We start from the raw sequence: 17,250 nt of genomic DNA, 5'->3' as shown, positions 1-17,250 counted from the left end.
AAGAAATTGTCAAAGTTTCCGTGCAGCGTGACGCCATGACTGACGGAAAATCACGCAGAACGACAACGGTAATTATCTGGATTTCTGTCTTTTTTCTCTTACCTTTAGTGAAAACGATAAAAACATATAACATCGCCACAGATAGTCAGAATCATTCTGATTACTTACATCTCATATTTATGGACAAACGATCCCTGAATCAATGGAAGGGTCCTCGCAAAATCCTGTGTACCCTTGTCAGCAAAGCCGCCATTTTGTAAGAAATCGGTCAGCGGTAGTGATGTCATACGTCAACATTGTTGTACATATTAGGCAATTTCTTTGAGGTGAAGGTCGGTTGAACAAGAGTAAACACAATCGCCCAATCCTTCCGATTACACTGTCAGTATTATGGTGTATATTTTGCGTATAGTTCAGATACTTTTCATGAAACTGACTTCAGTATCCACATTTAGCCTTGTTCAATATCATATCATACGTGCGTATAGGGTTTACGGTGTTTTATTCTTTGAAAGTTTTTGATTGTTTGAATCATATTTACATAGGAAATTGACATATTTAGTGCAATACACCATATTCTAAACCTTTACACAAGTGTTAGAAGATCAAACGTAGCCATAACTGCAATTGCGTTAGTTCCGATGATGTACAATATTCAATGCATTTGGACTAATATTGCAGTTCTCACATGAACAGGTTAATGAACGGCGATTTAATTCAACCTTATAAGTAAAACTGATAAATATTAATGAAAATGATTTATATATGGTATGAAATGTATATGCACACATATTTAAAGGAATTGTCTTGTTTTTTGCACATTTGTGTGTCGGTTTATAGAGAAAACAATGATGTAAATTGATTGGCCAGGTGCGCGTTTGTCGGAAACGTTTTATGATTCACTATCATTGTTTTCGATAATATAATCAATTCATATTCGATTTAAAAATATTGTGATGACAGGATATCAAACTCTAACTATATTTATACGAAAATTGTTTAAAAATATATAAACCATGTCATGTCTTAATTTGGACAAATCTTACATCCATATTCACAATATATAGTACGTACCAGTTCCATATATAAAAAGCTATCTTTTGCATCTTCCATTGCATACTTATGAAGAGAAATAGCTACATAATCATAAACAAAAGAAATTCTTATCCTAAACAAAATATTCGGGTGTTGTGAAATGTTATTTTTCATTTACGTTAAATTGATGCCAAACAGGTGCGCGTGTTTCTCACAAAAGATACACAGTCAAACTGTCTAATTGTTGATATATTCAGGACACTATTTAAATGGAAAAATCAGTCATTTTATGTTTTGTCTAAAGAGTCTTAAATTCTGACATAGAAGCCGAGACCTTTCACACAATTAAAGGAAATAAGGTGAGATATGTACTAAACAGCATACCAGTGTCGTCTTTTTCCGACGTCGCAAAATGCATAAAACAAGCAATGACGTCAACTAAAATGGTGTATTATTTTCAGCAATTTCATTACATTTGAAGATATGGCTAGTACTCTGGTAATAACGATGCAAAAATTAGTCAAAATACATCTACACAAACAGGACAATATGGGAATCTAAGAACTAACTTATATATCGGATAGGGCCATCCAAATCGCTACATAAGTGCTTTCACATGTAATACGTTGTCATTTTTCTTGTAAATTGTGAAACTACCAAACTGCATCCGCTCACATTGGGGAACTTTGAATTGGGATAGTTTGGTTCACCATGAACATAAAATAACGAAAATATAGCGTCCGTATCCACAACAAATTCTCTCCAAGTGATCTGAGTTACATGGACCTAGTGTTACGCATAACGGAGTTATGCCCCCTTATCATTATATGTGTATGACCTCTCTGTCGTCGTTTGACGTCATAGAAGAAAATCCATTTTTGACATTTATTGCGAGTCATTTTTAATGTTGAGCGTATAACGTTATGCACAAGCACATAAACCCAATTCATATACACTTATGTCGTTCAGATATCAAGCTGTATTTTCTTCGCTAACACTTTCCGTAAAGATGCCACATTAAAAAATTCGTAGCACAGTGCTTTTATCGGTGCGCGATAAAAAGCGGATAAAATTACTGTTTTTTAACGCATAAAAAAAATTGGACAACATTTAGCAGTGTCTATTTCTCAAACCGCCGAGGTAGTTGCACTTATATTTATACCAACGGATAGGAAATTTAATATTCTACATTTCTGTGTAATTTTATAGCCGTACGTAGATCCAGGACCACGCGAGCGCAATTCTCACACAACGTTCACTTTTCAAAGCGTATGAAAATGTGCGCCTGAAAAAAAACTCGGCAGCCAGGGGGTTAAAGCGGGAATTCGGGTTGCTTTGACTTGTTTGACCCAGAATATCTGCCAGTCGAGAGCAAAATAATGTCGAATGAACCGCAAGCCCACGCACCCACTATGACGTCAGTTGACAACAGAACTGATAGTGGCCCGTCGTTAAGGTTGAGCGGTCCAATATCATTTGCAGCGGCCCGCAAGTTTCTGATAATGGGAGGGCCGTTTCATGATAATTCCATGTATTTTAGCTATAATACACTGCAGTATCTTCCACGGGCGAGTAATGACGTTAGTTGTTATCCAAAACTGTGTTCCACGGGAGATATTTCTTGTGTGAGATCAAACGATGTAGGAGATATCGTTTTGACAGTAAATTGTAAACCAAAAGTCACTGTGTTCTTTAATCTGATTGGTTGAAAAACATGATCGAATGGTATTCGATTCCCGGAAATTCGCTGCGTATTAATACGAAACACACTTTCGCCCTGAACTATTATAGTTAAAGTACGAATAAGCATTGTGACGTCACGGCCAGAGTTAACAGTTACTGTTCAGTTTTACCTGATGATGGGGCCAGAACAAGCCCTGAAACGTTGTACTCGAGAATAAAAAGAAGATGTAACCCAGAAAAAATCTCTATGTATACCTTTATTGTCTGATAATGTATTTTTTTCCATTGTTCTAACCGCTAGGCATCTTAGAATTTTGTACAATGCCCTGACGTCAATGCATGACTCACAATGCCATGACGTCAAAAACCTGATGGCATCACAAAGCTATGACATCGCTGCACTGCAAGTCTAATAGCAGTACACTCTCCTACCCAGAGTTCCATGCGGCCAGCCAGCATAGTACGTTATGCTAAGTCATCACTGCGCCGGAGTGTGATGGCAGCACCATGTTCAGAGATGTACATTTTTCATTGAAAACTAATGAAGACTGATTTTTTATGATAAATAGAATCTCACCCTCGTGTCTTCTGATATCAAATATATCAACACTCCTTGATAGAAGTAAAAATATCCTCGACAAGTCTTGGATATTTGTGACTTTATCAACTCGTGGTGATATATTAAACACTCTATATATTAAACGACTAAGTCGAAGTTTAATCATCAGTCAATCACAAAATGAAAATGCACAAAAAAAACCCCTCTAGATTTGGACAAGACATTCCTGTAACGATAAAATATGGTAAGCTCTGGATTTTCTTTAATACCGAAGCTGAAAATGTGACATGTATCTAGATATTCTGAAATCATAAAAAATATTTATAGAAACTATATGCAAACTAAAATTCAACAATCAGTACATGGCATTATTTTTTAAAATGGCAAAAATTCAAACATGATATTAAAAGATTATTTTAAAACGCATAAAATATATATGAATTAGAGCAAGTAAAATTCAAAAGGTCTAATTTACTTGTTTCAAGAGGTATTTACCAGAAAAAAGTGGTAATAACTTGTTTCTAAAGTGGTAATTACCAGTATCAAAAGTGCTATTTACCAGAAAAAAGTGGTAATTACCAAAATTAAAGTGGTTATTATAAATATTAAAACAGTAAATTAAAAAACCCCAACATTTTGAACCCTCTGGGCTTTCGTAGATGCCAGCAATATCCTATAAATGGTATCAGTAATTAAATAATACAATGTGCGCGTACACGCAAGCACTTGTATGCATGACGCAATGATGTTGGACGGGACAGTTCCCAGTTTCACACCACCCAAAAAGGGGCGCAGGGGTAGCCTAGTGGTTAAAGTTTGCTCGTCACGCCGAAGGCCCGGGTTCGAATCCCCACATGGGTACAATGTGTGAAGCCCATTTCTTGTGTCCCCCGCCATGATAATGCTGGAATATTGCTAAAAGAGGCGTAAAGCCAAACTCACTCAGTTACTCACCACCCAAAAATCCTCTTTTTGAAACACTAGTAAAATATATGATTGTCTCCACAATCCACAATCAATGGGAAGCAACTCTTGTCCAATCTCACTCGGTGGCTGATAAATATCAACTAGCTCAACTTGAGAAATAGTCACGTGACCACCGGAGGTGTTCCCTGTGGATCTAAAAATACAGGTAGGCGATTAAAGTTGAAAACACACCTGTTTAGGCCTGGATTGGCGACAAGTACGCGTTCCGGCGACAACAGTATTTCCTGCCACGACGTTCCAGTCGCATCTCTTGGTCATACGACACCAAAAACGCCCTCAATATACCGCATTCCACTGGTTTTTCACGGCCATTTTCCTGTCAAAATCAACCTTGTTTTGGTAAATTTTTATGACTTTATTTCTTTCAACCGGTTTCGGTGTAAATTGGTGATATCTCGCTGTGATGTTGGGTGTATACGAAATCGAATTATCGCCTTTCCCTGAGTCAGTTCTGGCTGGGCGTGGGTGATTTCCATGAGGAAGTTGATACTTGGATTGAATTGTCAAAATTCAACGTTAATCCTGAGCAGATGTGATTTGAGAAGGTCAATATTATGGCTATATACAGTGTATCTTATTCCGGAAGCTCTGTTATATGAATTGTAAGTAATTATCAAACGTTAAAGACCAGACTTTGAAGCATAACACTACTATGAGCATACCATTTAAATGTCTATACTAGTGTTCGACAGTTCGTACTTCTACTGCAGTGAATGCGTTAGTGTATTTGTCGTTTATGTTCATTTTGAGGAACAGGTTTCACATATATATTGTGTTGTTTTAGAATTATCCTGTAGTAAGGGAATCTTGATATCAAGAGTGTGGACAGACCCACAGACATGAAAGTGTGTCATTCGTGTGATATATACCCCAGTATTAATCTGGATCTATTTTCCTGTCATAGGGACATTCAGTGATATATCCTGGTGTCAGGTGTTTTCGATGATGTAAGTTTTTATTATACAAACCTTGAATGATAACGGATATATTCATCTATTTCACTCAAAAATATGAAGTGTTTCCTTTAAAAATTGCGTTGATGGCATCATATGGGCAAAACTGTTGCCGCTCTCCACATTTTTGGAGTGGGTATTATGATTGTTGAGTGGGACTTTGTATGTGTTTTCATACATTTTAAGCTTCTCACTGCTATACTGACAGTGAGTGTTGTGATCAATGCGAAATGGTGGCTTTTTCAATGCATATATGTTGTGATCACGTGGCTTCTTATGTATATGTTGTCCGTCACAAGCAGACGACTGATCTTACTGAATATTTGCTTGCTAAATTTTTTTATATATGCAGTTGATTTTGCATCTGAAGTGGTATTAATGATCTCGAGTAAATAATATAGATGTTTGTTTGCTATTTATATAACATAACTTCCGGATTTCCATTGTCAATAAACTTATCACGACAGTGACTGGGCATCTGCCCTACCGATGAAACTTCTTGTGCACTATGATCGCGCACATACTCCCCTGATATTTCGCGGGCAATGCGATCGTCGAAATCACCAGAACGTCGAATTCAGCTCGTGTTGGGAGATATTATTGTGTTCAGGGCATGAAAATGTGGGTCCCAGGCATGTGACACAGGGCATGCTACTTTTGATTTTCCAGAAATGAACTAATGTCATCTCACATGTTTGCTCAATGGTTTTTGTGGCCTTTCTCAATATTTCATGCTCTAGGATTAAAATTAGGGACAGTGGGGTAGCCTAGTGGTTAAAGCATTTGCTCGTGACGCCGAAGACCCGGGTTTGATTCCCCAGATTGGTACAATGTGCTAAACCCATTTATGGTATCCTCAGCTGTATTTTGATGGAATGGTTGGAGTAAGTGGAGTAAAACCATGCCCATTTCTGGTTTCCCCTGCCGTGATATTGCTGGAATATTCCTAAAAGCAACATAAAACTAAGCTCACTCACATAATATACTGATGTACCCTGTGTAAGATTGGTACAAACGATAAGTGTCGTACAATCTTGTTTATTATACTTGACATATTACATGATGGCTCGCTCTGGTCGCGCTGCCATGTGGGAGACGACAACGAGGCTCGGTGCATACTAAAACTTGGCATGCATTAATGTATAATATGGAATGTCAATCGACCGGAATATGGATTCTACATCTCCCTTTCTTTTTAAGTGACTTAGGCCTAAAAAAAAAAGCTTGTGGTTCCGATTTCCCGACCGACCCTAAATATTCCCGCCGAGCCTAACAATTTTACTCACCTCATAATAAATGAAATTTATTTTCTGACACATGAGTAATCTGAGTAATGTAAAAATATTTTGCAAAAAAACCCCAAACCTACCTACCTACCCTAGTTCTGAAATGTAGGAAATCGGAACCACAACATTTATTTTTTTGGCCTTATAATACTGTAAGAGAATAATATAGTATCATGCAGCAAGAGGGCTGTTAGAAAACTGATGATGAGGTTTGCGATTATGCTTGAACATAATAGCAAATTTGGCACTTGTTGTTTGGCACGGTTATCTGCAGAGTTCTGTTCTGAATAGCATACACTAGTGGATATGATGGGGAAATCATGGACTGTTAATGTCTTTCTCGGTCACTTTCCTTGAATTCCGTTTACAGTTTATGTTTAGCACCGAGCACAATTTATGATAGGAACAAATGTAAACTTTAAAGTTCAAATCAAACTCTTCATTAACATGATAACTGGAACGTTGAACATGTTGAACACAGTCTTTGAACAGCTGTTGAACAGTGTCTGTTTCTGATTACTATGCATATCTAGGGTTGGGATGCACAATTCTTCCACTCCTCGTTTTTGTTAGAGTATGTTGTGTTGCTGCTGGGGATGTGTGGGATGTTGGCGATGTGGTTGTTGAAGATTTCACCAGTGGTACTGGTAGCTTGATGGGTGTTCTCACAGGTGGCGGTTTGCTGGGCGATTTCAGTGGCGATGGTTTGGTAGGTGTTTGCTCCTCCAGCTGATGCCTTTGTTGTGGTTCTATCTGTTGTTTGTGTTGTGGAGATGTGTAGCATTGTCTCTTCTTGAGATCTTCAGGCACTAGAAGTAGGTGTCTTCTGTTGCGCCGGTATGTCCTGCCATCCGATTCAACAATGTAGAACCTTGGTGTGTCATGCATGTCTTTTACAACTCCTAGTTTGTCATAACCCTTTTCTGACTGTAATCTAACTTTGTCACCTGGAATGAGTTGTCCCAGTGGTTTTGCTGTTTTGTCGTATTGTTGTTTTTGATGTTGTCCGATGTTCAGCAGCCTGTTTCTGATTACTTGTGGATCCTTGAGAGAAGGTTCAAGTAGTTTTGTTGACATGGGGAGCTGTGTTTTAGTCCGTCTCGCCATCAGTCGTTGAGCTGAGGATCCCAAAATTGGATCTCTTGGTGTGTTGGGCTGATTCAGTATTGCTAGATATGGGTCTGTTCTGTCCATGTCACACTTCTCTAGAAGGCTTTTGGCTGATATCACTGCACGCTCTGCGAGTCCGTTGCTTTGTGGGTAATTAGGACTGCTGGTTTTGTGCTTGAACCCCCAAGTTGATGCAAATTCAGAGAATTCTGTTCAGGTGTATTGTGGGCCGTTGTCTGAATATTAGTATATCTCGTTTTCCGAAACGAGTGAAGTGGCTTTTCAGTTTCCTGATGATTGCGGTTGAAACTGTGCTGTCTAGTGTGTTGATCTCGTACCATCCAGAGTAAGCGTCATCTAACACAAGATGATTCCTCCCTTTCCATGTAACAAGGTCTGTTGCTACAGCTTGCCAGGGTCTCTCTGGAACACTGTGTTGTTTTAGTGGCTCTTTCTGCTGGTGTGTTTTGCAGCTGTTGCAAATCTGGCACAGTGTTGTAAGTCTGTCTATATCACTGTAGATTTTTGGCCAATATAGGAACTTTCTAGCCCTCTTCTTGGATGCCTGGGCTGAGATGTGGCCTTTGTGTACTTGTTCCATGTATTCATTCCTCAGACTTGGAGGTACCACAATCTTCTCGCCTTTGTATATAATTCCTGAGTATTCAGCGAGCTCGTCCCTGAATGAGTGATATGGCTTGGCATCTGGGTGTACATCTTTCTTGTATTCTGGCCATCCGTAGTATATGTAACGGTTTAGCAGTTGCATTAGTGGATCTTCTGCTGTTTCCCCGTTGCAGCTGCTCTGTTCGCTGTTCTGTCATGGGCAGAACTGTCAATACCTCAAACTCTTCTTCATTGTTAGAGGTATCTTCTAGGTATGCTCGTGAGAGAGTGTCGGCAATTATTAAGTCTTCCCTCTGTTGTATACCAGATCAATGGAATACTGCTGTAGTTTTAGTAGCATGCATTGTAGCCTTGCTGGTGCTGCAAACAGTGGTTTCTTGCATATGGTAATGAGTGGTTGATGGTCTGGTTCAACTGTAACTCTTTTGACATAAATGTAATCATGAAACTTCTCACAGACGAAGAGGATTGCTAACAACTCCTTCTCGATTTAAGGATAGTTTGTTTGCGATTTCGTCAGGGATTTGGACACATAGGCTATTGGATGTCCTTCCTGGATTACTGCTGCACCCAGTCCACTCTTGGAGGCGTCACATGTTAGAGTGACAGGCTTTATAACATCATAGAACTTCAGCGTAGCTGAGTTGCTGATTTTATTGCTTTATTGCTTCCGTTGCTGTCCTACATTTGGAGGACCACTCCCATGTAGTCTCTTTCTGTAAGAGCTCTCTCAGTGGTGCTGCCAACTCACTGAGATGGGGAATGAACTTTGCCAGGTAAGTAACCATTCCTAGGAATCTACGCAGTGACGGCAATCCCTCAGGTTCTGGCATATTGACAATTGCTCGGACCTTCTCAGGGTCAGGTCTGACACCTTCAGCTGCCAGTAAGTGACCAACGTAGCTCACTTTCTTTTCTTTGAAGTGGAACTTGTCCGGGTTCGGTTTCAGGCCTATTCCATCCGCTTTGTTGAGTACTGTGATGACGTTATTGTCATGCTGTTCTTCTGTTTCTCCCCAAACTAGTAGGTCATCCATTATACCTTCACATGGTAGACCACTGAATAGACTGTCCATGTGTTTCTGAAACACTTTACTGGCTGAAGTGATGCTTAACGGCATTCTTACTCTTAGGTATCTATAACGTCCATATGGGGTATTTAATGTCGTCAACATCGACGTTGCATGTGATGATGGAATCTGCCAGAATCCCCGCGATGCATCTAGCTTGGTGAAGAACTTCGCCTTGGGCATTCTTGCTATGATTTCTTCTACTGTCCTCATGGGGTAGTGCTGTCGCTTCAAAGCCTTGTTGAGGTCAATTGGATCAATACAAATCCGTATTTTGTCTGTGTTTTTCTTCTTTGCTATCACCATAGACGAGACCCAGTCCGTCATGATAACTCCTTGTTCCACCATAGAGTCTAACTCCTGCTTGACTTTGTCCTGCATTGCCACAGGAATGCGCCTAGGTGACCTGATCACAGATACTATGTCGGGGGTCCAGCTCAGCACTGTATTCTACAGGTAAGTTCCTCAGTTTTCCGTCGAAGAGAGAAGAGTACCCCTTCATAATCTGTGCCTTGGTCAGTGGTTCATAGTTTTGTGTGTTCTTCATTGTTAGTTCACACACACTGTACACATCCTCGTTGAAGGATAGTAACTTAAGGCAGAGGCCCAGATAAGCTGCATATCCGGGTAAAATACGCATAGAATTACGCATTGAAAAATAATTGTTGCGTACCAATTATGCATTTAAAAAGGTAGATACGCAAAAAGTTTAAAACAAATGCGTACAGAATATATTTATAAAATTCGCTTGCGTAATGAAAAAGACATTGATTGCTATCAAGTTGTACTGTTAGTATAGGACAAGTGTTGTAATGTCAGTATAGGATGAGTGATTTTTTTATGAAATCATTTCCATTATATTTAAGTTGGTTTTGATTAGGTATGACATAAGGCAGAACATACCTGCTTAGTAAACTTGCTCAATGACATAATACTTAGGTGAGTAAAGTGACTGAAATACGCACATATTTGAAAGCAGTGGGTAACGGAAAATGAAATACCCACTCAACATTCATAATACCCACTCCAAAAAAATACAGTGGGTACAGTACCCACATGAGCTAAATCTTATCTGGAGCTCTGTTAAGGCGTACACTGTCACTTAGTCCTACTATAGGCTTGAGCTGTTGCTCTATGACATGAAAGGTTAGCAGCTCTTCTCTGTCTTTGAATCTACACTTGATTTGGGTTCTTCCCGATGTTTTCAAGGAACTCCCTCCATAGCTGACCAATGTTACTATGTGTTGTTTGCTGATTTTTCTTTGTCTCTCACCTTTTTGAACCAGGATAGTGGTAAGACATTACATTTGACATCTGTGTCAACTTTAAGCCTTATTTCCTCATTGTTTGCATGTACGGTGGCATATGCTTCCAGTGGGGACTCCTCAATTCCATCCACCTCTAGGGAATCTATGAATAGAAAGCTGTCGGTATCACTATCAGAGTCTTCATAATATTCTTCATTAATGTCATGAACTGTTCGCTTTGCCTTGCGTTTTGTTTGCTTTTCGTGTCTCCTGTCTCCTTTTTGGGTTTTCTTTCTGATATCTCTGTGCGGAGCTTTACAAACACTTGCAAAGTGGTTCATTTTGTTACAGTTGTGACACTTCTTGCCACGTGCTGGGCAGCGTCCAACTGGATGTGAGTATGTGCAGTTCCTGCATGTAGGAGGAGATTTATGTGGTTTTCTTCTTTCATTTCTAGCACTGTGTATAGCATGTACCTCTGCTGTTGATTTGTTTGTGAGTTCTTGTAGGCCCTTTTCCGTGATTTCATTGAGAGTGCATATGGTGACAGCTGTAGCTAAAGTTAAAGCACTTTCAGTAAAGACTTCCTTAGATTGTCCGAATTTACACCACACACTATTCTGTCCCTTATCATTACGTCTTTGAGAGCGCCAAAGTTGCATGAATTTGACTTATTCACTAAATCTGTATAGAAAGTTTGGAAATGTTCACCTCTGCTCTGATTTCGAGTGAAAAATCGAAAACGCTCCAACGTAATGTTTGTCTGTGGCTTACACAGTTCGCTGAACTTATCTTTGAGAACTTGTAGGCTTGCCCTTGATTCTGTCAACCCATGTGTAAAAGACTTTTCCCTTTCGATTGCTTCCTTTCCTGCAATGTTCAAGAAGATATATGCCTGCGTTTTGTCATCCTTATCACCATGCACAGCTTCCAGGAAAATGTCAAACTCCTGTTCAAACTGTCTCCAGTTCTCGGCAATGTCACCTTCAATGAAAGCGGTTTTGGCTGGTTGAATCCGTCCGCCATTGTAACTTCGAAGCGCGCTGACCGGCTTTCGAAATTTTAGTCACTCTCACAGAATGTCCTAATCTTCATCTGTTGCGAAATGTCGCCTGATGAATCCTGGGAATATGATCCCGCTTCTGTCACCATCAGGGGTGGAAATAACTTTAAAATTGCTAGTGTACTCCGGTACAGTGTCGCATGTAAAATCACTTGCCCTGATAATTTTTCCGCTATACCGTCCATTTTCTTGTTGATTTTTTAAATAAACAACATAATTAACATTGGAAAGTCAACTGGACACCGGTACAGCATGATATACAAATTTGCTTGCCCGACAGAAAAAAACACTGGACCCCGGATGTCGGGCAATGGGTTATTTCCACCCCTGACCATGTAAGATTGGTATAAACGATGAGTGTCGTACAATCTTGTTTATTATACTTGACATATTACATGATGGCTCGCTCTGGTTGCGGCCATGTGGGAGACGACAACGAGGCTCGGTGCATACTAAAACTTGGCATGCATTAATGTATAATATGGAAGGTCAATCGACCGGAATATGGATTCTACTCCGTTCCAGGCATATCTGTGTATATGATACACAATATAACAAGTAGATTGAAACATTTATTGTTGACGTTACAATTTTATTTTTCCTGAAATGGTAAGGCGTATGAATACATAAGAAATCTATTATTATAGTGTTAGCACAAGGATCATAACCAGTTGTTCACCGTGTAGACACGGTGTATCCAGTTTGTGTTTAAATATGTTTGTGCATCATGTGTATAAAACAAATATGCAGAGTGTTAGAAATATCCTGTAAATCGTTACGATCGTTTCAATGTGTATAACATCCCTGTTGGACAGTGTTGTTTGTTGGGTGTGGGATTCCCTCAGTAAAATATGCCGGACAGCTTTAACTACTTTTTTCTCTTTAGAGTACCGGTATTGCACATACTACTGTATACAGGAGGGCTATGTAGAAAGAATGTTCAAATGTCATATTATCCATTGCCATTCATTATTGAAAGTTTACCATGGTTACATGCCAAATTGTTTGTAATATTTAACTAATTAACATGCTTAACACGGTAGGTCTTTAAATTAGGCGATTCCTAAACATTACCCTAACTGCTATGAATATACCTTGTTTTCTAGACTATGATGTGACTCACCCTGGGAGTGGCTGCTTGCTATGTCTGTCTGTCTATATCACTTTTGTACAATTTATCACAATCAGTATTTTTCACAAAAGAAAGATAAACTAGGCTCCATTATCAGGTGTTGACAGTCAAGAGATTGTGGTGAGTTTGGTGTCTTGTTTAATGGTTAAATTGTGTCTACTTCATTTGCAGCATGTTACACTTTACAGGGTGATAAATCAGGGTGGAGAACTATGACATGAGTGATGGTCTAATATGACCAAACACATGGTACAGTAGTCAAGAAATTAACCTGCAGCATTGACAGGCACTAACAGTGATAAACATATATTATGAACATTCATAAGCAAACAGACAGTTTACCAACCTACAGGAGACCGCCTCCATGGTGTAGTGGTTAGAGCGTCCGCCTGGAGAGCGGAAAGTCGCGGGTTCGGTCCCTGACCTTGTCATACCATAAGAAGTTAAAATATGATACTTGTTGGTCCCTGCCTGACGCTCGGCATTAATGGGTACAACAAGGGCTGGTCGGCTCGGAGTCAGTATAATGTGTGGTAAAGACGTAAAACCCAATTTCACCTCACCTCACCAACCTACAGGATGCTTCTAATGATGAAAAACTCTCGCAGGTGTTTCAAGTGGTGTAAAGACATGCGATACTATATCCTGATATGAGGCCCCTCAAAACATAAATTCACAAACCCTATAACGCGAAAAGTACAATACAGGGCCTAGATTTTCGAAGCTCTCTTAGTGCTAAGATAGTCGTAACTGCCATACACTAACATTAACTTTCGACTATCTTAGCGTTAAGAGAGCTTGAAAATCTAGGCCCAGTACATTGGTGAAAAAGCAACAAATCTATACTGTTGAATGATATTGACAAGCTTACACAGATTGTCTAGTATTTTCAGGCTGGCTGTATAGTATGGTGTTCAAAGTCACTCCAGTTTCTGTGTTTCCTCAATATCCCATCTTTGTTTTCTGAGTTAAAAAACAAATATGGATAGTTGTGATTCAGTGGCTACAAAAGAAAAGAACATCGAACAATGAAATATTAGTACTCTATTGTGATACAAGTCATGTCATAACCCTAATGTATTATTGCTATTACAAGTTGCATACATGGCAGTCGGTAATGAGTGGGCTGTTAGTGTTAGGCATCATTTTCAGATTTTAGCTACATTCTAAGGACTGTTTTGATAACTCAGCTTACCAGACTAGAGAAAACTTGACTGGACTCACTTAGAAATTTAGTTAATAAAAGCTATCCCTCAAGACTAGTGTAAGCCTTATGTTTGCTCACTCACTAATTGCAACTCCTTATACAGGACAAACCTATTTATCATGTTTATTATATTTAAACTTTCTAGTTTTATCCAGTTCCAAATTGTAGCAAAATTGAGAACTAGTTCAGGATTACAGCTTTTAAATGTTTCTAGCATTTTTCTCCTTCCCTTCTGCACAGTTCAGAAAGTTTCTGAGGAGAAGGCTAATGTAAATTTTGAAGGCTACAATCTGGCTACATACTTAGTGTCCAAAGTTGCGGACTGACATGATTACTTTGATCCTTCTGTCAGTATATCAGCTTGGTCTTAACCCTCTTGTTACAAGGTACAAGTCAAACATGTATATCTGCACTTTCTAGATCCTATAATAGTTGTATAATAGTTGACCTCACATGGCAAACACTACAAGCGGGAGTTGGCATTATTCAGGTCAGGGAGTGGCATTAGTATTATGGGTGTATATTCACTGAATTTGCATACATTATCCCAAGTGTTGTGCCCTTATTGTATTTGTAAATGAAATATTACTAATCACAGGTGTAAGAGTTGTAGAAATAGACCCAACTATACCCGGATGTACACTGTCTCCCAGACACAGGTATCAGAACCCAGCACTGTGTTACCACCACGTTGCTGCAAACAGTCTCAGCAATTGTACTTGCCTCACAGTATTCATGGAGGTTTGTATTAAAGTGAAAAACACAAGCTTCACATGTTCCAAGTCAATGGAAGTTTTGAAACAATTTCTGCTGTGGTAATTTTGTATTTGTCGGAGACATTGCATGTTGTCATCCTGATCATGTTGATTGTCAAATATGATGAATAAGCAAATAGTGCTTGACCGAAACCCTCTGTATATTCAAGCATAGCCAGGATGGAAATAGATAATGTTTGGACATTTTATTCATAAGGCCTAAAAAAAAAATCGGAACCACAACATTTATTTTTTTTGGCCTAACGGGGTTGGGTGGGTTGTTAAAGCATTCGCTCGTCAGGCCTCAGACTTGGGTCACAGAAATAGGGTATTTCACCAAAGAGGGATTGCTATTTTAATGCTGTGAAAGGAGAAATAAGTGGTAAGTGTTCATATGTTTGTCAGAATCGCTAATTTGTTTGGTGTTAAAAACACAAGATAGAAGATTATGGATCATGATAGATTGTGAGAGAAACAATATTCAGTGTGTGCAAAGATGTCTTCACCAATGACCGCCCATGTACTGTTTTCTATCTTAAACTCCCATCACGATATGTAGATCAACTTTAGTCGAGATATTCGACCGATCATGATGTACACTTGTTGCACATCATCATCAATCCCAGTATTTGATAAGATTTAGAACTAGGCCGAACAAAGGTTTACAAGTGACTTACACTGGACTTTACAAAAGATACATAGTTCTACCATCTCTTTGTCCCTGAAGGTATAACTTCAGTATCGAACTTGTCAATTTACTTAGTGTCTGGGAACCTTTATTCACTGATTATTTCACAATGGACTTCTGGATTTTCATGGTGATTTATATATGTCATTAATTGATTGCAATAAATCTTGTATATAGAATCCAATATTTGGTGATTATTGATCGTGCTAATTCTACGTACACTGTGTAGTCGGATAGCTTCAGTAGCAGTGAAAGTATCGGCAGGTGACCGGTTATTGCCACCACCCAGTTATGACATACAAGTGATCATGTCTGCATGTACACCATGTATATGTTACAGTCAGATTGTGAAATCAGTCATTTCGTGAAAGGACTAAGACGATCAGCCATTGGCTGTTGGCTATACAAATAGTTTTGAACGTTTCCATCAAATTTGATGTAAATGTCCTTGATAGCGATTGCCAATGTTCTTGATCCACTAAACAAATCGCCAAAACGCATTTTGTGGCCCCGACTCTCAGAAACACGAAACACATGTCTTAGTCGGATAAATGGGAAAGATTGAGCGAAAATTCAGTATAAATGGCCTGTCCAACACTACAATATCATTGCACATAAAGTCACACAGAGAGAATGCCAAGGCTAACCCAGGAAGAAAGAGAATGAGCAGAAGGGATAGTTGAATGGCTGACCCTCTTAGTAATTTCACGAAATGACTGAAATTTTTAGACATTTCACGAAATCACTGATTTCGAAATCTTACTGTAACATATACAGCTGAAGGAAGAACAGAGTAAAATAAACAGAACTTAAAAATATAAAGCACCCAAACAATACCTGTGTTCAAATGAATTAGATAATGAAAATATGCATAGGTGATATCACATGACTAGTTTTAGACAAAGAGCCAGCAACATTGCCATGGACATTTAGTTGAGTAATTGTGGTCATTGTGTAGTTTGGATTTTTTGACAAATACCTGAACATGCATGCTCAAAATGTTTCTAACATATTTTGAGAATCAATATGATGATTCAGCTAGATATTCAATCCACTTTGTGGATATCCATGAACAACATCGATCAGTGATTTGTCTGGTACAGACTGGATTATTTACAGGCTGCCACCAAATTGCGGAATGCATCATCACAGCAACTAACACAGTGTATTCAAGTATTAATGGGTCGACTCAGCTAGAATGTTGCGGAGAGTGGTATTAAACAAATGAACCCTAATCAGTTTGGATGAGGGATATCATCGCATATATAGATATCAATGTATCCCCCAAAATGTTTGTTGATACTGTATCAGTACAAACCTCTGTACATCAATACTGATAGCACTGAAACATTTAATTTCCGCCAGAATATTTACATTTTTTTCCATCACCATGTTAAAATGGACACTAAGAAGGTAATATTTCAATGTTTTACATTTGATCAATCAGTCTTGTGCACATTTTGCATGTTTAGGCCATACCAATTATATTTCTTGTTTTACGAATCCGCCTGTCGTATTTTTTCAAGAATAAGAGAAGAAAAAAATCCCCTGCTCAAAAACTAAAATCCTAATGTTTATATTGGCCAAAAATGTTAACTTACAGAAAAAAACTTTTAGATTGTTTTTTTCCCCATATACACTTCATGAATTGCCAAAAGTAAAATACTATTTGGTATTTAGAAGGAATATTACTTTAACTAGTGATTTTATTTTATTTTTTTTCTCTCCTGAAGACAAAATCCGAAATACAAGATATAAAATTGGTCTGGCCTTAGCATGAAGTTGATTTATTGCAGGTCTAGAGAGGAACATTTGCTATACCTATGCAGAATACCATTTTATGTTATG

The 17,250-nt window shown here is 38.7% G+C and overlaps 1 protein-coding gene across 1 annotated transcript in view; it reads left to right on the top strand.

The window, feature by feature from the left end:
* Positions 1-4,415: 4,415 nt before the first annotated feature.
* Positions 4,416-17,250, top strand: part of LOC124279809 (USP6 N-terminal-like protein) — a 42,413-nt gene continuing 29,578 nt past the window's right edge. The window contains 1 exon segment of the mRNA XM_046715689.1: positions 4,416-4,603. The gene's annotated coding sequence lies outside the window, so the exon portion shown is untranslated.

The sequence above is a fragment of the Haliotis rubra genome, unplaced genomic scaffold, assembly GCF_003918875.1.
Source record: "Haliotis rubra isolate DU_JTF1 unplaced genomic scaffold, ASM391887v1 Scf257, whole genome shotgun sequence".
Lineage (NCBI taxonomy): Eukaryota > Metazoa > Mollusca > Gastropoda > Lepetellida > Haliotidae > Haliotis > Haliotis rubra.
The sequence above is the reverse complement of the archived record's forward strand: the minus strand, read 5'-3'. Positions and strand labels throughout refer to the sequence as shown.